Source organism: Tachypleus tridentatus, unplaced genomic scaffold, assembly GCF_004210375.1.
Source record: "Tachypleus tridentatus isolate NWPU-2018 unplaced genomic scaffold, ASM421037v1 Hic_cluster_2, whole genome shotgun sequence".
NCBI classification, from domain to species: domain Eukaryota; kingdom Metazoa; phylum Arthropoda; class Merostomata; order Xiphosura; family Limulidae; genus Tachypleus; species Tachypleus tridentatus.
Genome location: NW_027467782.1, coordinates 5899016 through 5914177, shown reverse-complemented (window position 1 = coordinate 5914177; position 15162 = coordinate 5899016). Strand labels below are relative to the sequence as shown.

General features: G+C 31.7%; 1 long non-coding RNA gene across 2 annotated transcripts; it reads right to left on the bottom strand.

Annotated features, from left to right (window-relative positions):
• Positions 1-11528: 11528 nt before the first annotated feature.
• Positions 11529-15162, bottom strand: LOC143243102 (uncharacterized). 2 transcript variants are annotated; one of them, XR_013023888.1, is made up of 3 exons: positions 14803-15162; positions 13797-14060; positions 11529-11701 (listed from the first exon to the last, which is right to left on the bottom strand). It is a non-coding gene; the product is annotated as an uncharacterized LOC143243102 (long non-coding RNA). The 2 variants fall into 2 exon arrangements; XR_013023887.1 differs by having other exon boundaries at positions 13797-14100; positions 14803-15160.

The window sequence follows — 15162 nt, the reverse complement described above, 5'->3', positions numbered from 1 at the left end:
CTCAACTCGATCAAGAGGTGATGAAGATATGAGTTAGAAGTTCGTACTTAAAATATTAATAAAATAATAATAACTTTGAGCCGTTTTATAAGCCGCTGTGCTGCAGCTGAGAAAAAACATATCATATACATATTATAAAATAAACTTGCCACTTTGTTTTTCATGTTGTTTTGTTAAAGGTACACATTAAAGAATAGTATTAGAACAAATAAACTACGTTGTATGTATATTTCAACTGGAGATTCGTAATACTTCTCTAAACAACTGGAATATCAAATCACGTCAATAATACATCGAACTCTAGCTGTCTTCAATAAATTGTATAGAATACACGTGCAGTGAGGTCTATTCGAGATGTTTATCTACATTTAGAACAGGTTTTCTGGTTCAGTTGTGACATTTTTTGACTGGAAACGTATTGACCTTTTTTTTTTTTTACTTAAGGGCTACATAGTGTGTAACTTGTTGTTGTTAATCTATCCACATTCACTTGTTAAAACGCGCTGTGCAGAAATCTGTACAAATTGGCTTGTGATAATATACGTTCTTAGAAGGCTCGGCATGGCCAGGTGGGTTGAAGCGTTCGACTCGTAATCTAAGGGTCGCAGGTTGAATTATGGTCGCACCAAACATGCTCGCACTTTCGGCCGTGATGGCGTTATAATTTTCGGTCAACTCCATTATTCGCTGGTAAAAGAATCGCCCAAGAGTTGGCGGTGGGTGGTGATGACTGCCTGCCGTCTCTCCAGTCTTAAACTGCAAAATTAGGGACGGCTAGCGCAGATAGTCCTTATGTAGCTTTGCGCGAAATTCAAAAACAAACAAACTTGCTTTGAACCTGAACTGAGGAATATGTTATGAAAATACAGCCGAAGTAAACAATTAGCACTTACATGCGGTATTAGCAAAATACCTGAAATTCAAACGTAAGGCAACAAGGAAGTGCAGTAAAAATAAGACAGAAAATCAAAATTGCGGAATTTTTTTACAAAAATCAAGACAAGTATTTAATAACAATGATAAACATTATTTTGTTTCATCACATATAAAAGCAAAACACGTTTATTTCAAAAGTGTTTTAGTAAATAACTATACGTTAATTGCAAATGCTTTGTTACATCACAAGTGTTCTAGAAAATTACCTTACGTTTTTTACAAGTACGGTTTTATGTCATAAATGTTTCAATTAAATATTGTTGCTCTTTGCTTGCCCTTCAAGAAGAGAAACTATCTTAGAATTATAGCGTTTTGTGTTACAGTATAGAAAAAGGTTCAGAGAGACTGTATCATTGATTAAATCTCTGATAGATTTTATCCCAGTATGGAAATTGAAGTCCAGTCAGGTTATGTGCTGTTACAGTACGTATAGATACCGTACACCGCAGTTCAGAAACAGTTGAATTTTGTACCAGTAAAGAATATTCAGATACATTTTATCCCAGTACAGAAAGTTCAGAGATATTGTACGACTATATAAGAAACGTGAATTAAGACACACGTTAGTTAGTCTTGCAAACAAAACAAACTCTATGGTGCGTCCAATAATTATTTCTTATTTACTTAATGTTTTATGTTTCACAATTAAGACAACTGATCCAGTGGTGGACTCAGCAGATAGCTCGATGTGACTTTGCCATCGTGAAAACTCACATGCAACTGAATATAAATAAACTTACCGAACGCTATTTTCTACAGACACATACTTGTATCGTAACAATGTTTTCTCAGTTGGCACTTCATGTATGCCTAACAACTCATGTTCTCATGAAATAAGTTCCTTTACCCACTTTATTTTTTCAATTAACAGCTCTTGAAGAATGTATAAATAAATCTCAAATCAATTCAAGTGTTTTATATACTTTACTATCATGTTACTGAGCATAGGTGTGTTCTTCTAATACATGTTTCAATTTTTTTTAAAGTTACTTTCAGTAACTTTATTGATTATAATGTCTGTAATATATTTAATTTATAATATGTATAATGTATGTTGTATTAAATAGCTAACTTAAATAGCATTCCGCAAACTATGTTTGCCGTATATAAGACTGTATATATAGAAACTTGCTTAGAGTGTGGTTGTAATAATATTATGATGAACACTTCTACTTGTTCAAAATCTTTAAAGAACTATTTGGAATATGTAACGGTTTACAATGTAATAGGTCAAACATTAATGTCTCATGTGAAGTGTAAATCTATGTTATTATGTTTATCAGTTTTTCGTTTTATTCACTTTTTCATCATGATTATTCAACATTATAAGTTTGATATCTTGTTTGGAAACAACCTAAACTTTATGGGAAATTGTCGACATTATGACTGATAACAAGTATAAAAGTTATTTTCAATTACCTATATTAGTCACTCAATTAATTATCAAATTCTGATCCCCATTGGTTGATAAGATCAGAAGCTACTGAATATAACAAACTGCTATACTTTTAACAGTTTTGATGAATCTTATTAAACTCGACAATAAAATGTCATATTGTTTTCCTATATCACAATAAAACATTAAAAATGCAGAAAACCTGGAAATGTTACGTAAAGTAAAGCCAGTGATTTCGTTCCTCCATACTGTTTCAAATAACTAATAAAAAGGAAACGATGAAAATAGATCAATGAATCAATAGATAAATAATCTGAAACCATGATTTAATTTGATAAATGTAAGTTTCCTATCAAAAATTTTCTGGAATATAGCGTCATATAGTTTTACTCAAACAGTATGTGCCTGTCGATTAATGAGATTTTAAATTAAAATTATGATAAAATCACATCTAATAATGGTTTCTGACTGTAGATGTAGTAAAGCATCTATTGTGAACTTTATTAGACTGACAACCGCTGCTTTCATTTGTTGAAATAAAAATAGGTTGTTAGATGTTATAGTATCCAATAAAAAAGCTGTATTATGAAAGAGAGCTTTTACTCTAATTAATCTTACTTCATATCCCGTAAAAGAACTTGGGGAATTGGTTAATTACCTAACAAAATTCATCTGTTAGTGTCACGTGATAATGTGACCCAATAATATCATTGCATAAGGAGTTTTGAATACTGTTCCTGAGATCTTTTGCAATATTACTTTGACCTAATAACTTAAATTCCATACAAGTTATTTTGCTTTTACAAATAGATTTTCCATAAGATACGCAGACTTCGAAATTAATATTCATTTTTTTTCTATCACAAAGAAATTGTTTACAAATTGGTAACAAACTCTAACTTAGTTTAATTTATTATTTCCTTTATCACAATGAATACTTTTTATTATAATGTTTCTGAAGAAAAATATAAACTGATGAAAGAAAATAACATTGATAACAAATGAATTTATATCTTTATTCATCAAGAATTTTTTGGAAATACTCGTCTTTTATTTTCAAAACTATATGTTGTAGTCTTTCTTTTTTTTAAATGTATTAGCTTGGTATCAGTTGACTCTATGAAGCCATTGTTTCTTTATCCAGTGTTTATTACTTTGTATGATACAAGAATTTCGAACGTACCGCATAACCAGTAGTACCAGATACATATGTTAAAATTGTGTAGAACACCTTTCACGCTTCTTTTGGAACAATTAATGTATAGTTGTACCGTTCATAGACTTTGTTCCTAGCAGTGTTTTAGTTCATTTTATATTATTGCAATAAACTAATGAACGTTTATTTTTTTTTCTTTGGAATTTCGCACAAAGCTACTCGAGGGCTATCTGTGCTAGCCGTCCCTAATTTAGTAGTGTAAGACTAGAGGGAAGGCAGCTAGTCATCACCACCCACCGCCAACTCTTGGGCTACTCTTTTACCAACGAATAGTGGGATTGACCGTCACATTATAACGCCCCCACGGCTGGGAGGGTGAGCATGTTTGGCGCGACTCGGGCGCGAACCCGCGACCCTCAGATTACGAAGCGCACGCCTTAACGCACTAGGCCATGCCAGGCCCTAATGAACGTTTATATGAAAGAAAACGTGTAACAAAAATAATACTTCCTTACAACCTGGTAGAAGACAAGGTCACTAATAGAGAAACATTAATTTTTTAAACAAATATTTTAGAAGCCTCGTAATATTTTGCTTAATTATAAGAAGAGTGATACAGGTTACAGTGAAGTTTCAGTACTCACGTGCATAAAACAATGATGATTATAGAACAACAATGATTCTATAAAACATGTTGAGAAAGTCTCCGCTGCTCGTTTAGCGTTTGGTTTAGACTGTAATTAGTTGACGCTATTAGCTGGCTTATAGATTAAATATCGATAACAAAAATGTGAGTACAGATAAAAGATGAATATCAGGGTCAAACATTTCACCACGTGGTAATAGTTCTTCTAGAACATTTCTTCTTCGAATTGTCAACACTCGAAATATCTTTTACATAAACTAACTTAAGCAAGCATTTCAATATGTTTCGAAAAATGTTCCTGGAACAGGAGAAATACACAGAGAGATTAACGAAAGTTTTCTTTTAAGTATAAATTACACTTTATTTCTTACTTGATTCAGTTTATTGTTTTGTGTTTTCTATAACCACGAAATAATGAAACTAAATTTCAATACAATTTTTTATTTCAATATTCAGTGTACAATAAGTTCAAGAATATATTTTTCTTGTACTATATAACCTTCTGGTGTTATTTGAATAAAGGTAAGACTTCAGAATATCATTTCTATCAGCGAGAATCCGGATCCTAAAAAGCAGTGAAAAAAGAAAACGTATAAGAACTTTCATATCAATTGAATTAAAACCACAGAATTGTCGATGTTGTTAAAAGTAAGTTATTTTATTAACTGTATTATTATTATTTTATTATTAATATATATATACGTAATTTTTCTATTTATTTATGTTCAATTTACATAAAATGTTTATATAATAGACTGACATATAAATCTCTGTGTAAGAAGTAACGTATCACACAGGCTATTCCACTTATGTATTTCAACCTCTTTCTTCACAGTTACATGTAAAGTAGAAGTTCCAATGTCACCCTTTAATAAAACTAAAAATTTCTTATTCTGTACAAATACAACAGTCCTTTCTCATTTTCCAACGAGTTAGCAATGACTTGAGTGAATTTAATCACTAATATCTGGACTCGGTTCTATGCAATTACAAATTTCTCATACCCCAATGTGTAGCTTTACTTTAAGAAAACAACTTGGCCTGAGGCCCTTATGTTTCTCATTTCAGAACTAATAATTTTTTAATGTGTAGAAATTTTAAGCTCACAGACATTACACATTAATTAGAAAACAATTTACTTTTTTTAACCTTAATAGAGAAGCATTTTTTTTAATATTCAGAACTTTTAAAAACATTAAAGTTAACAAAGCAGATTCTTCCAAAAAATTAACAAACCACTGACGATATTGTATGACAGTTATTAAAAGAGCATACTATGCATTTTTATATCATGTGAAACAATATTCACATTAATAAAAGAAATATTACATAAGTCAAGAATTTTGGTCTACACTCTGACCAGTGAAAGTGCAAGCACGTTTGATTCGATAGGAATTTGAACAGGCGATCTACAGACTCACAAGTCGAGTTTAATGTTAAATGGTTAAATTGATTAACTTTATTCCAAACGCTTTGGTATTTAAATTTTGATATACTCACATATTTTTATGAACTTCAACATCGAAATTAATTGACCTCTTACCAATTATCATCCAGCAGTGTGATTTTATGCATCCAAATAAAAATTTCATTTCTTCTTAGTTCACTATCCAATCTTCTTCCTCTTCGATTAGTTCCGAATTGCATTTCTGATTGTCTTGCTGTTCGTGTTCTTCTTTCCAACCCATCTCTTAAGTTAAGGCCACTGTCAAAACCCAAGCCAAAGTATGGGTCTTTTCCAAACACATTCTTTTTGTATTTTCCATTTCCACTACCTATTACAAAACCTGGTTTACTGGTGAAACCACTTTTATTCCTGTCTCTATCGACAGCGCTCCTATTTCACTTTTTATCTCCATGACCACCATAACCATTGTGGATGTTTTCGATTATTTCGTTTATAGCGTAACTTCCGACAGTGTAGACGATAATAATGAAAAGTAGAAAGAAAACCTGAAAAAATAAAAATCATTTTCCTCATGAAACTATGACCAATAAAACACAAACTAGTTACTCTGTGAGAAAGTTGTATAGATCCATAGTTATTTTACAGACACAAACACAAACTAGTAGAATGTAACTTAGCCTATCGTATAACAATTTCCCCATAAAGCTTTAAGATTTTATGTTAAAATGTTCTTGTGTAGAAAAGATTACTATAAAATAAATGGCATTATTCTTCTATAGTCTAAATCGTTTAGCCTAACTTGTATTAATAATTGTATTTGAAATTACAAAAGATTGAATAAGCTAGTGAATCTAGTCAACATAAACGTTATTTTACTGGTGTTGTGACAGATACCATTCGAAAAGCATGGTGGGAAATTCAACATAATTCCCCTGTTTGTTGTTTTATATGATGAGAACATTTATCACAGTGCTGTTTTACTGGGAATTCTTTCATACTCTTTATAAATACCTTTTTAAGAATTACGTTGTCTATTTATATCTCAACTACAATGTCCCGAAATTTGATCAGTAATTAATTTTTGTCTAATTCTCTCATATTATTCTGCATAGAGAAGTGCTACTTTTTATATCGAAATGATACCATGCAAAAAATACAACTATTTGTCTCCGGTGAGTTGTGTTACAGTTTTACCGATAATTAACTTATAGAATAAACTGTAGAACACTTTCCACTGTCCTCATTAGATAGCGATAAGGTAAAAGACGTTGATAGCAGCTGTAAGTTAAACTGTTATATTAAAAGCATTCTTCAACTTTTCGTATTTACATAATGTGGGGATATGAAGCAATCATACCGAAGGCCATAGCTGTGAGTTACGAAACTCTCGTAACATAACATAAAATTATGTTATGTTTTGTGAAACTTTCACTCTGAGTTTATTTATAACTACATGATGTGTAAAGTTCTCATTTTACTTAGATTATACGTTACACGGTAGTTCCAATAATAATTTCATATTTACTTAATGTTCTATGTTACACAGTAGAGACAACTGAATATATGGAAGCCTCAAACAGATAGCCCGATGTGGCTTTGCTAAAATAAAAGAACACATACAACTGAAGATAAATAAACTTACCGATCGCTATTCTCTATTGACAGGCACTTATGTCATTACAGTTTCTTCCCAGTTGGTATAGAATGTAAGAGTAACCTCTCATGTTCTCGTTAAATAAGTTCCTTTATCCATATTATATTTTCAATTAAAAGCTATTTAAGAATGTCTAGATAGTTTTGAAATCAATGCAAATGTTTGATATACTTTACTATCATGTTTCCGAGTCATTGGTATGTGCTTCGTGTGGTATCTTCCATTCTTTTTTAAGGTTATTTTTTTTTAATTATAATGTCGGTAGTATATTTAATTTATAATGTCTATAAGTTATATTGTATGAAATGGAGATCGTAAATAGTATTCCGCAAACTATATTTGCCGTATACAAGCCGATCTGTAAAGAAACACGCATTCATCAATAGATATTACACATATATCGTGTAGTTGTAATACTATTATGATAAACTCTTCAACTTCTTGAAAATCTCTGCAAACTAATAAAAAAGTGCAACGGTTAACAATGTAATAGGTCTAACAATAACGTCTCATGTTAACTGTAAATGAATGTTATAATGTTTATCAGTTTTTTTATTTTATTCTCTTTTTTATAATTACACTACATTATTAGCTTGATATCTTGTTTCAACGTAACCTAGATCTTATGGGATATTGTTTATATTTGGCCTGTTAATAAGTAGAAATCTTATTCTGTATTAATCCCTAGATTTATTATCTAATTCTGATCATCTTTGGTTCATCAGATCAGAAGTTTGTGAATATAGCAAAACCGTTTGTGCTTTTAAGAGTTTTGATAAATGTTACTAACTTTACTTACTGCATCACAGTAAAACTGTAACCATGCAGAAAATATGGAAGTGCTAAGGTAAAGTATGGCCAATGTCCTTTTTCTTCCATACTGTTTTAGTTACTTATTGAAAAGGAAACGATTAAAATAGGTCAAGAAAAATACTATATGTTGGGACTCGAATTGCCAAACATAGAAAAATCTATAAATTTAAGTTTTATTTTTTTTAATGTTCTGAAACCATGATTTCATTTGATAAATGGAAGTTTCCTATATAAAAAAAAAAGGTTATTGAATATAGCGCCATCTAGTTTTACTGAAACAGTATAAAAGGAAAGAAAAAGATTGTTTTGTGTATGTGCCTGTTGACTAAGGAGATTTTAATTTAAGATTATTATAAAATTACGTCTAATAATGATTTCTGACTGTAGATGGTTGTAAAGATTAGTAGCAAACTTTAATTAATCAGACGGTCACTGCTTTCATTTGTTAAAATGAAAATAGGTCGTTAGATGCCACAGTATAAAGTAAAAAATAGTATTATGAAAGAAAGCTTCTTCAGTCGCCAGTCACACATCATATCCCATAACGTATTTTGAGGATTGGTTGTTTAAGTATTAACATTGATCTGTTAATGTCACGTGAGTGCGTGGCCCAATAATATCATCGCATTAAGGGAGAAAAGAAACCCTTACTTAGATTTATTTATTATTTCCCTCATCACAGTGACTCTTCCTAACCGTTTCTTATTGTCTCCTTTATTTCTATTACTTTTATGAAAATTTGGATCACCGTTACTCCCATATCTGTCATTACCGTTCGCACATCCCCTTTTGTTTCCGAGATCACTGCAACCATCGTGGATGTTCCGGTGTGTATCGTTATTTCCGTTCTTAGCGTAACTTTCTAGAGTGCAGACCACTATAACCAAAAGCAAAAGTTATTATTTGTTAACTGTTGTTAGTCAAAAAGATTCCTGAGTTAGTGAAAAACAAAAAGTGGCCTTCTATAAAATCAGTTAGCACAAAATGTACTTATTTGTGTCTAGAACAAGTATCAGGTTCCGATCGCTGATGTGGTCATTGGCATCTACTCGTGTTTTAACGGTAAAGAATGTTTTAGCGTTTAAATGAAGATTCTACAACTTATCATTAATTTTAACATTCGGAGTTGTTAATGGCTACTTATGAGTGTGAATATCAAATTGTGTGATAGACGGGATGTCTGCGTGTGAAAATCAATCAGTGTGACTAGATACAATATTTACGCATGTATATAAATCCGTATGAACACACAGATTATTTACGTGTGCATATCAAATTGTGTGAGTAGATAAATTTTTACGTGTGATTTTCAATAAACAGATTGTTTGGTTATTGCTAAAGAGAAAAAACATAAAATAAACAACAAATAAGTATTGAATATGATATGCGAAAAATTTGCACAATATTAGAAATGTCTGGAGAAATAATAATTAAAGATATATAAATGTGGCTCCCCAGTGGCTTAGCGATATGTCTGCCGACTTACAACGCTTAAAACCGGGTTCCGAGACCTGTGTTGGGGAGAGCTCAGATAGCACATTGTGTAGCTTTGTGCTTAATGTAAAACAAAAACTATATACAGGTGTGCCTGGTTATTTTCTAATTTTGTTAACTTTATTCTATACTTATGTTGATCATCAAAATTCCAAGACTTATAAAAAATAATTTTTTTTTTCCCTTACACAGAAATGTTATTTACGTAATATATTAGTTCGGTAATCAGTTTTAAACATTTGAAATCAGATATTTCTGTGATATAAGAATGCTATTATCTTCAGTATGTATACCAAAACGTTCTTTATTCAAATAGCTTACAATACAAATTACTGAGCATTTTTGGTTAGTTATTAAAATAACAGCAGGTGATGACCAATCATTGTGGTATTATTTACGGTCTCGAGCTGTAATGTTCGTATAATAAAACTATGTAGGCTTTTTGTATTTTATCCCCGTATACTGATGAAATATTTTTGTTCAATATTTAACACGTTGTTATAAATATGGTTTCAAAAATGCTGTTAAACATAATTGGTAAGCAATGATTTCAAACAACACTGGTTGATTGAAAACGCATCAAAGAAGTTAGGTAGATCAGTGTTACAAGTTGTTTTTTTCTCAAGTACTCAAAATTATAAATATATCAAATCCCGTTTTGTGAAGAATAGATTTAAATAAATTGCGTTAAACAAAACAGAGAACTACATCAAGCAATGCATGACTTCAACCGATGTTTGTTCAGCTCCAAACACAAAAATCGTTGTACAGCCATGTGGAAAGGTCTTATTATGTCAACATCATACGTTTGTCATGTATTTCAAGATATAGATCCGTAAAGTTTTCTCTTTGCTTAATCACAACTGCATGCGGAGTTATCACTAAATCCAGTTTATTATAATTCATTATAAATGTATATATGGGTTCGAATTCCGGTCGCACCAAACATGCTCGCCCTTTTAGCCGTACGTTAATATGTGACGGTGAATCCCACTATTCGTTAGTAAAAGAGTAGCCTAAGAGTTGGCATTGGGTAGTGATGACTAGCTGCCTTTCTTCTTGTCTTATACCGCTAAATTAGGGACGGCTAGCGCAGATAGCCTTCGTGTAGCTTTGTGCGAAAATTAAACATACAAAGAACTGTAAGTATATATATCGGCACAGTTTACATATTTAATATTAACCAACATAAGTTTTCTTTATTGACAATTAAAACAAATTGCCATCATAATGTAGAAATTATTCCAAAAAATCTACATGCATATAATATATCTAAAATATATCATCAGTCTTGTGTAAAACTCTCTGTAAACATACTTCACCTTAAGTAGTTGACCGATTCAAACTCATACTAACTTTTCAGCACAGATGTGAACTAAATCCATATTAAATTTTCCCAGATGTCAAAAAACCATAAACATATTTTATAAATTGTTAGTTTCTATACTGTTACTACAGGAACTGCTGCAAATAGGTATATTTGAACACAATTTCCACCAAAACAAAACATACAATAATAAAATGTGCAGTTAGAAAATATAAAATAAATATATTTCTTGTGTTTAAATTTCCCGCTCTTTTCTATCGCACAAAAATATAGTAGATATAAATGAGGGAAAAGGTCTCATAGATTAATTCACTCTAATCTTGTGATAATTTATATTCAGCACACATACTCAGTTGTGTAGTTTACAGTATTTAAAGAAACACAATTTTGTAGTTTAACCGTTCAAAGAGACATACTTGTATAGTTTATATTAATTACAGAAATATAGTTGTGTAATTTTAAATTACTTACAAATACAAATTTTAATGGTTTATACTATTTACTGTATAAGTATTTACAGCCCATTCGACTGGTAACACGTTTGACTTTCTTTTTCCTCTCAATATCTTTATAATATAATATTAACGTTCAAATATTTGTGAGTAAGATCGCAAAAACTAACCGAAGCAAACACTTGATTCGGTATCGCAATGTGTTTCTGGTGGAGGAGGAACAGACAGAAAAAAATATTTATTTTAGGTACAAATTACACTTTATTTGCTATTCAATACAAAGTTTTTCATTTCAAAATTCACTTTATTGTAATTAATTTCAAATATATATATTTTTTGTACACTACTTAATTTGCGAATTGTTAATTAAATGAAGGTAAGATTTCAAAACATCTTTTCTTTCAGTGAGAATCAAGATCCTAAGAAGTGATAAAGAATAAAAAGTACTTTTAAAGTTTCATACAAATTGAATTAAAACCACAAAATGTGTCAATGTTGTCATAAGTAAGATATTTAATTAACTTTAATGATTTTAAGGGATTGGAGAAGTTTATGTATCAAGAAAAATATGAATTATATCATATATGTTTGCTTGTTTCTAACTAAGCACAAAGCTCCACAATGGGACATCTGGTCTCAGCCCACCACAATCGAAACCCAGATTCTAGAGCTGTGAATTCACAGACATACCGGTGTATTGAATTATTTGTGAAATAGTTTTCATTATACTTATATATATATATATATATTGGTGAAAATAATTAACTAAAATATGAAGGTTTGGTTTGGATAGTTTTGAGTTTCGCGCAAAACTACTCGAGGATTATCTGCGCTAGAAGTCCCTAATTTAGCAGTGTAAGACTAGAGGGAAGACAGCTAGTCATCACCACCCACCGCCAATTCTTGGGCTACTCTTTTACCAACGATTATTGGGATGACCCTCACAATATAACGCTTCAATGGTTAAAAGGAGAAACATGTTTGATGGGACGGGGATTCGAACCCAAAAATCATAAGAAAGGATTGCGTTAAAAACAGCAAATCCAAATCACTGACTAATTATATAATTAATTTTAACTTAAGAAAACAAGCCAAAACAAAAATAAATTAAACGTATTTTGATTAATTTGTTTTTAAGTTAAAATTATTTATTTATTAATTATATATCATAAACCCAATTCCCTTAAGTAATATACTCCTATTTATTTAGAGCTAATTGTGAAGTAGAGGTTACAATATTTCATTTTTACCGTTTTATTAAACGTGAGAATTACTTATGCTGCACAAATACAATAGTTCTCTCTCTTCTCTCAACGACTTTTCGATGATTTTAGGGACTTAAAACGCTAATAACCGGTACTAGTTTATATACGGTGGATGAATTGCAATAAACCACTGTGTAGCTTTGCACTAAAAGAACACGTGTGCTAACACCTTTATGATTCTCATTGCATACTTAACATATTGTTTAATGTGTATTAATTTTGAGTTCTTATACATTACGCATACGCACAACAAGTACCAAATTCCGGTTTCCACTGGTGTAAAACCGCTGACTTACCTCTCTGCCACGTGGGGGTAAATGTCGGTCAGTCAATAAGTTTCTGTTCAAATATTGTGAACTGCCTCATCATTTTACCTCTTTTTAATTTTGTATTACTGAATTGGTTTCTTTGCTTTTTTTTAATTTCACAAAAAGCTACACGAGAGCTATCTGCGCTACCCATCCCAAATTTATCAATGTATGGAAGCTAGTCACCACTACCCACTGCCAATTCTTAGGCTACTTTTGAACAAACGAATAGTGGGATTGAGAGTAACATTATAACGCTCCATGGTTGAAAAAGCGAGAATAATTTGGCGTGACGGAAATTCGAACCCGTGATTTTCATATCACGTGTCGAGCATCTTAACCAGCTGGTCATGCCATGCAATTAACATTAGTGTGTGTGTGTTTTTCTTAGAGCAAAGCCGGCCCGGCATGGCCAAGCGTGTTAAGGCGTGCGACTCGTAATCTGAAAGTCGCGGGTTTGCATCCCTGTCGCGCCTAACATGCGCGCCCTTTCAGACGGGGGGACTTTATAATGTGACGGTCAATCCCACTATTCGTTGGTAAAAGAGTAGCCCAAGAGTTGGCGGTGGGTGGTGATAACTAGCTGCCTTCCCTCTAGTCTTACACTATTAAATTAGGAACGGCTAGCACAGATAGCCCTCGAGTAGATTTGTGCGAAACTCAAAAATCAAACAAACAAACTTATAGCAAAGCCACATCGATCTGTCTGCTGAGTCCACCGAGGGGAATTGAAACGCTGATTTCAGCGTTTTAAATCCATAGACTTGCCACTGTACCAACTGGGGGGCATCAACATAAGTTAAAACAGGTTCAAGTTTGTTTCTTCAGATTGCTTGTCGAGCAGCATGGCTGGAAGGTTAAATTATTTACACTTCTTACGAGAAAAGTGGAACTTTGCAATATTTTCACATTTAAAGTTTGAAATATTCAATAATACTTACCTCGGTTAGCTTCCGTTTCTCAACCCACTATCCACCACTTTTTAAGCCAAACTTGGAATGAAGTTCTAAGCCTAAGTCTCTGATGGCGTCTCTTCTCAACTTTTTTGTTGCCTTTTCCATTTCCATTACGTCTTCCAAAACCTGGATCGACGTCAAAGCCAGGTAGGTCAATAACTCCCCTTCCTCTCGCTGTGTTTCTTGGATCACCGAAACCATCGTAAATGTTTCGGATGTTTTTGCTATTTCCATTTTTAGCGAAACTTCCTGTAGTGAAGACCGTAGTCATCAAAAGAAGAACGAAAATCTGTAATAAAAATAAATATCAAAATTATATCTTTTATAAAACTATTACCATTAAAAACAAACAACCTACTCGCTTGGTCCTTGAGGAAATTGTGTGGAACAAAGAAAAACAGACACACAAATTATTACAATATAAATTAGCCTATCGAATAACATTTTCCCCGTAAAGCTTTATGATTTCATTGTGAAATGTTCTTAGATAGAACAGATTATTGTAAAATAAATGGCATTATTCTTTTTTCGTCGAAATCGTTTGGCCTAATTTATATTAATAATTGTTATTGAAATTACAAATGTTGATTAACTTGATGAATATAGTCAACATTAGTGTTATTATACTGGTGTTGTGACAGATATCACTCGAGAAGCTTGGTGGGAAATTCAACATAATTCCTCCTGTTTGTTGTTTTACATGATGAGAACATTTATCACAGTGCTGTTTTACTGGGAATTCTTTTATACTAAATTTGAATACCTTTCAAAAAATATTGTTATCAAACGTATATTTCACTAACAATATCCGATCAGGTCTCGTATCATAAGATTTAATTTTAGTCAAATTATCTCACATTATTCTACGTAGAGGGCTGTCACTTCTGATATTGAAATTATACCGTGCAACAAATACAGTTTTTTCTTTCTGATGAGTTGTGTTGCAGTTTGGCATATAATTAACTTATAGAATAAACTGTAGAACACTTACAACTGTCTTCATGTTCGTTGAGCTGCGATAGAGTAAAAGACGTTAAAATCAGCTGTAAGTTAGTTGACTGTGTAAAAAGAATTCTTCAAGTTTTTATATAGCATTTATATAGTGGAGGGATATGACGTAACCACACTGAAGGCTCTACAACTAACTAACAAATAGCTAATACACAAACTGCTACTTATTAGTTTTTAATTAATAACAAAAGACGTAGCCAATATTTGGATTTTTCTCATATGCATTTCAAACGAAGATAGATCAAAGCTATAAAATGTTAGAGAAAATTTGTTAATTTTTATTTCATACTGACGTACACTAAATATTTGACTTCATTCCAACTAATCAAGATGATGTTTC